Here is a 6326-nt window from a genome sequence, read left to right as displayed (position 1 = left end):
TTGCTGACTGTTTATTTCAGACCCAGTAACAAGAGAGGCATTTGCCTGTTTTGAGAGCCACTGTACTTGGGATGTTGGACTTCTAAAGGGACTTGAGAGAAAAGCTCAGTGATGTCTCTTTCCATTAGAACTTAGTAAGGAAAGAAACATATCTGAAACAAACAAGCCAAAATGTGGGGTTAAACAGCTATTGCCTTCCTACCTCTAGTTTTGAATAACACTTTCTGCATAAGTCTTGTTGAGTGGGACTCTCTGAGCCTAGCCGCCAGGAAATGTCCTGCTCCCACTTTGTCCCAGCACCCTGACAACCACAAAGGTCACTGGAGTGCTTTTAAGGGCTTAAGGGGAGGGCAGCAAACAGAACAGGCTGCAGAAGAGAGCTCCTGCTTTCTATTGGTCCAGCTTGACCCTATGACCCCTCGGGGGTTGCTTCATCTCGGTAGGCTTCCTCATCCACGTCAACAGTTTGGAGATGTTATGTTAGCTGCCGAGAGGCATTCTGGAGAACTGGGATGCAATGTCCCTGAAATGCCCGGCACACCACTTCTGTCACAGTGAGCCAGCATTTCACCCACATCTGTCCCTGTTCACTGTCAGCTTTTGCTGAAGCTCAGCTTGGTCCTGCTTACTTGGGAGTGGGGCATTCTACGAGCCAGAGTCTGGGTGTTCTCCAAAAGATCTCCATAAATAAAATTAATTCACCTGGAATCCTAGAGAAAACGGACAAATCTAAGAGAAAAAAAGATCAACAGTTAAAAGCGATGATTTTTTTAAAAGATAAAAACAATTAAGTTTGATCAGATATGGGGACGGAGCAGTGTTCCATGTACAAGCAAGAAAGTTCCTATCAAGACAGGACCTGCGGTCTTGAAGATAATGAACGGCAGTCTTGGCCAATCAGACAAGGACTACCTCCCCCCTCCCCTGCCCTCACCCCCCGCCCCCGAAGACAGTTCACCCTGTTCCACAGAACACCAGCATCGGGTCCTGTAATCTATGAGGTGCTCACCGTTAGTTAGAATCACGGTTTTAAAACTTAGTCAGTGACCAAGGGTTTTCCAGTGTTGTTAAATTTCCAGATTTAAATGTGGAAAGGTAGCCCCCAGGGGAAAGTCATCCTGCTTGCTACTAGCGATGGAGATATTTTACTGGCTTAGTGTTTTTTAATGACTGCCTTGTATCCATTTCTGTTAAGGTAAGTAACCTTTGCACTTTGTGCTTTCATTGTCAGAACAAGATGTTTTTAAAACCCGTCTCTGAGAATCAAACCGAAGTCCATTCTTTCTTCTTATTATGTTTGGAGTGAAGAAAAAAATCGCCATTGCCCCCCATCTCCCACACCCACACCCAATCCCCCACACCCACACCCCCCTCACTGCACCCCACCCCTGCCCTGCTCCAACTTGCTTTTTGTCTGGTGTGGTCATGGGGCCACTCCAGCACCAGGGTAAAGCTCTAGTGTAAACACGGATCAAAAGACTAGAATCCCCGGCTGGCCAAAATACAGCTGTGGTTGCTACCACGCACTGGACTGTTCTCTGTTTGGCTTTAATCCCTGGGCGTTATTGGGTCCAGAGGAGCAGAAAGTCTGCGGTGAGCTTGTGCCTCCTAGAAATGACACGGAAACTTCATAATGATACCTCAACAATATGGCTGTAAAAATGAGACCCGAAGAACAATAAATATCAATAGACCCGGTAAGTGGAAAGGGGAAATCTGTGTGTCACCCCTAGACAAAGAACTCCAGGCAACTCGTGACTGTGAAGAGAGGGAGAAGTAACCGCTAGGATGAGCTTCTTAGTGGGATATATATATATAGATATAGATATAGATATAGATATAGATATAGATATAGATATAGATATAGATATAGATATAGATATAGATATAGATATAGATATATATAGATATATATAGATATATATAGATATATATAGATATATATAGATATATATAGATATATATATATATATATAGAGAGAGAGAGAGAGAGAGAGCGCCATCAATTTGAAATGAAGTGGGAGGGGAAATGGGAGAAATTGGAGGGAGGATAGGGATAAAGTAAAGTGATGTAATTGCATTTGAATTTATTTTTTAAATAAAGTTGAAATAATAAAATCCAGATATTCTGCAAAGGAATGATCAAATCACCCTGGCAGATACTTCGTCGATTTGAAAGTGTAAAAATCTTTGTTAAACTAATAATGGATTATTTCCAGTGATTTCAGAACCGTACAATTAAAAAAATTAAAATGTAAGGCTGGAGAGATGGCTCAGCGGTTAAGAGCACTGACTGCTCTTCCAGCGGTCCTGAGTTCAAATCCCAGCAACCACATGGTGGCTCACAACCATCTGTAATGAGGTCTGATGCCCTCTTCTAATGTGTCTGAAGACAGCTACAGTGCACTCACATACATTAAATAAGTAAATAAATCTTTTTTAAAAACTAAAATGTATTTTTTTCTTTGAAACATTGTTCATTAGAAGTGAAAGTTTGAGGAATGGTTTAAAACATTACTATTTATACTTTTTTTAGCTTGCAATAATAAAAATCTATTTGTTGCAATTTTCTGGTCATAAAATGTCAATGACTTTTGCTCTTTATCAGGAGCAAGAGATTTAAGGAAGTTACCATTTTTTTCCAGACAAAGAGGTCTGAATTATAAACTTCTTAAAACATCACATGTCTCTGGCTTTTACTAATTTGTGAAAAGCAAACAAACTTGTAAAGCTAGAAGAAACCACAAACGTTAATAGGGAAGACGGGGACATTTCGATGCTTCAGAACAGTCAGAGTATTTTTTCAGAAAGGGCAACAGATGCGGGGGAGGGGACGTGGCTCCTCTCAAGAGCCTTCCCTGGATGACTAATCCCGTCTAATCGCATTCTTTCTGAACTGCCCCTTCCTCTGGTGGGAAAGCCTTATCATGTTCACAGCCTTCTGAGAAGTCACGAGATCAAGCTCTCCATCACCGCCGTTCATTTCCTAGTTTGCGGTTCTTCGGTTCTTCGTTCCTCTTCCCCGCCCCGCGCCTCCACCTAAGGTGTCATTCTGTAGCTCAGGCTGGCCTCAAACTTGCTGCTGCCGCCCGCCCGCCTGCCGAGTGTCAGCCTACTCAGGGCTGAGTTTGCAGGTGTGAACCAGGACATCTGACTTCTTCCGACTCAATATAGGTCAATATTCTTTCCTTGTAAGAAATCCATAAGTAAGATTCAGGAGACAAGGGAGCAAACTGATGGATGGATTTGGAAAGATTGTCACTAAGTTGCTAGAAAAAAAAATAATGCATTTGACAGGCGAGTTCTACTCCCAGCCCTGAGCACCTGGAAACAATCTGAATTTTGCCACAACTCTGGGACCATGAGCACAGATCTTACTTACTCCCCTGCAGCATCAGTGGCTGTGCCTACTTTGCATATGAGACCGTCCTGGTGTGTTGCACGTGAGTTCTGAGTGACAGGAACTTGTGACAGAGCCCCCATAATCTTTCCCACAGTCTTTCTGCTTCCTCTGCTCGGTCCTTAGGAGGAGACACAGATTAAGAGTAACTCAAATTATCTCCCTTTACCTGGGTCATCTCTGAAACTTGATTCAGTCCCGCTAGAGCCAGTAGACATCAGATACCGGAACCTGGAAAGTGTCGCCGGAGGCCTCAGCCTGTGCGTGGCACTGTTGGGAGGTGGTAGAACTTGTAAGAGTGGAGCCTGGAGGACGTCAGCTCACTGGGGATGCGAGCCCCTTGCCCTCTCTCGTGAGGGGACCCACCTTATTCAACACGTGCTCCTGCATGCTAGGAAGTCAGGAACTCCAAACAAAAACAAATGCCAAATGGCCTTACATGGAACCCTCCAAGAGTGGAATTCAGAATGACATTCTTCCACGTGGCAAGCTGATTATCACTCCACTATGAATGGCTTCGGTCTCTTCTGAGGTTCTTAGCGTTTAACCTAGAAGGGATCTGTACCAAGGGTAAACGCTCACTTCTCGTGGGCACTGCAGTGTCTTCGTTTCGATTCCTCACCGTTCACTGTATCAAGTAGTCCTTTTTGCTGCTGCATTCCGATGACTCTATGTCCCCAGCCTTCTCCCAGAAGGCAAGTTTTCCAATCTGAGTACACTCCATATATTTGTGCATTTCTACTTCACCATAAACCTCAAGAAATTCCATGCTGTGCAGCCTTAAACGACAGAAGCACAGAGTCAACTTCCAACTCCATTAGTATACGTGAATGGATGGCATGGTTTCCGCCACAGTGGCTCGGACACTTCTGTATGCAGTCTGACAGAAAAGAACATGCTTGAAACACTCCCTTCTTTCTTGGATCCCACAGGCCACGTGTCTGGTCACTCAAATCCTGACTCTTCACAGATGTCATGGAGCCTTTATGAGAGTCTTATTTCCCAGAGTGGTTCTGTATTTGTTTAAGGGTCACAAGTTTCAAGTCTCAATGATTTTTGGGGGACATATTCTGACACATGTATGAATGTACACATACACAGAGGCACACATACATGGACACACAGGCATGGTTGTACATAGTAAATGCAATCATCGAAATGATCAGAGCTATCATTTTTACCAGGTACCAGACACTGTACTAATTATCTTCACTAAATATCTCATAGTGTTTAGCCATATTGGTAAGAGACAGCTATCGGCCTGTCGGCCTCATTTCACTCGTGAGAGCACCGTGGTTTAACTAGTCCTAGTGCCTAAGTGCTACGTAACAGGACTGTTTTTAGGAAAACATTCTGTCCTGCCAGCTCCTGTGTCCTTGTGCCTTAATATGTTTCCTACCAAGGGCTGAGGTGTTTCCAAAATTGTCTACTGGGGGAAATGTGCAGTTCTTTTGGAAGGTTACAACTGTCGAAGTTCTTTAAAGCCATCTATGATAAAAAAAAAATGGCAACCCAGAAGACTGCATAATGCTTTTTTGGAGCTCAAAAAGTACCTTCTGGCTTCTCAGCACCATATATACTCATAAAGGCACCAGAACTTCTGTTCTTTTGCTTTTGATTTTTTTTAATGAAGAATGACTTAATCGAATAACTAACTCTCAAAGCGCAGAGATGAAATGTTTCTAGGGTGCTCTCTATGTCAGGAATTCTTTGGGTGATTCCTGAACCTCTTGGTAGATATGTTTCATTCACAACTATTTCCTAAGACCTCAGAACGATGCATGAGGGGGTCACCGTCTTTCTCAAAGGGAAAGAAGTGTTGTTTAGCAAGTAGCTTGTTAAAGAGCGGTTTCATCCATACCCCAGGCAACTGAGAGGTGATATGGTTCACTGGTAGCTGCACAAGGCTCAGTAGATGTGATCTACAACACCACAAAACAAAACCAGAAGATGAATGGTGGTTTCTTTGTCTTCTCTTTCGATCCATTCTCTGACTGCAAAGTGGCTCGGGCGTTGGTCATTTCTGTGAAGTCGTTCCCTGTGAGCAACTGTGTAGAAGGTCTGGTTGGCTCAGAGTGGGGGAGATTTCCTGGCAACTTGCCATCAGTGGTGCTTTGCTGGATTTGCATCAAGATCTTCAGCCAATGAGTTTTACATCCGTGAGTACAGTCGATTCTACCAAGGAATTGTGTAGTGGCTGCTAAAGTGGGGATCAACAAGAGTGTGTTCCAACATCTATTGTTGCATGGCCTACAAGCTACAAGTGGCTTTCGACCCCCTATATAATGATTGAAGGAGGCAAGTATAGATTTCATGACATGAAAATTATCCACATTGCAGTATCCATAAAGTTTTCTTCAGCCTGAGGACAGAGGTGAATGTCTCCTAAAGGTCACAAAACCAAATATTTACTACCTAGCCCTTTTCACAGAGAGTGAGCTGACACCTGGTGTAAATAACACACACACACACACACACACACACACACACACACACACACACAGAGACTTATATGAACATCTCTTTTTATAATCTGGAGCCTTGAGTTCTTTGTGTTTGAGAGTCTTTAAGGGTGTCTTTATTATTTCATATGTATGTGCTGTGTACTTAAGTGTGCAGATGTGCTCCACATGTGTGCAGTGTCGGTCTATAAGGACCAGAAGGGGCATAATCTCTTCTAGAACTGGAGTTATAAGCAATTGTGAGCTACTCAATGTGGCATGTCCTCTTCAAACACAGCAAGTGCCCCTAACCACTTTGCCATCAAAGTACACACTTTGGCATTGCTCACCTTTATCTATGGCTAAGTGGCTAAAATTTTAGGATACAAACTGTTATACAAATTCCAGAGGAGTAAACTCTGAGATTAGAAAAAACTCCAACGTCTGTTGTCATACGTGATGTGCATCCTTGTCTTCTGTCTTAG

Source organism: Rattus norvegicus, chromosome 5 (genome assembly GCF_036323735.1).
Source record: "Rattus norvegicus strain BN/NHsdMcwi chromosome 5, GRCr8, whole genome shotgun sequence".
Classification (NCBI taxonomy): Eukaryota; Metazoa; Chordata; class Mammalia; order Rodentia; family Muridae; genus Rattus; species Rattus norvegicus.
Note: the sequence above shows the minus strand (reverse complement) of the source record.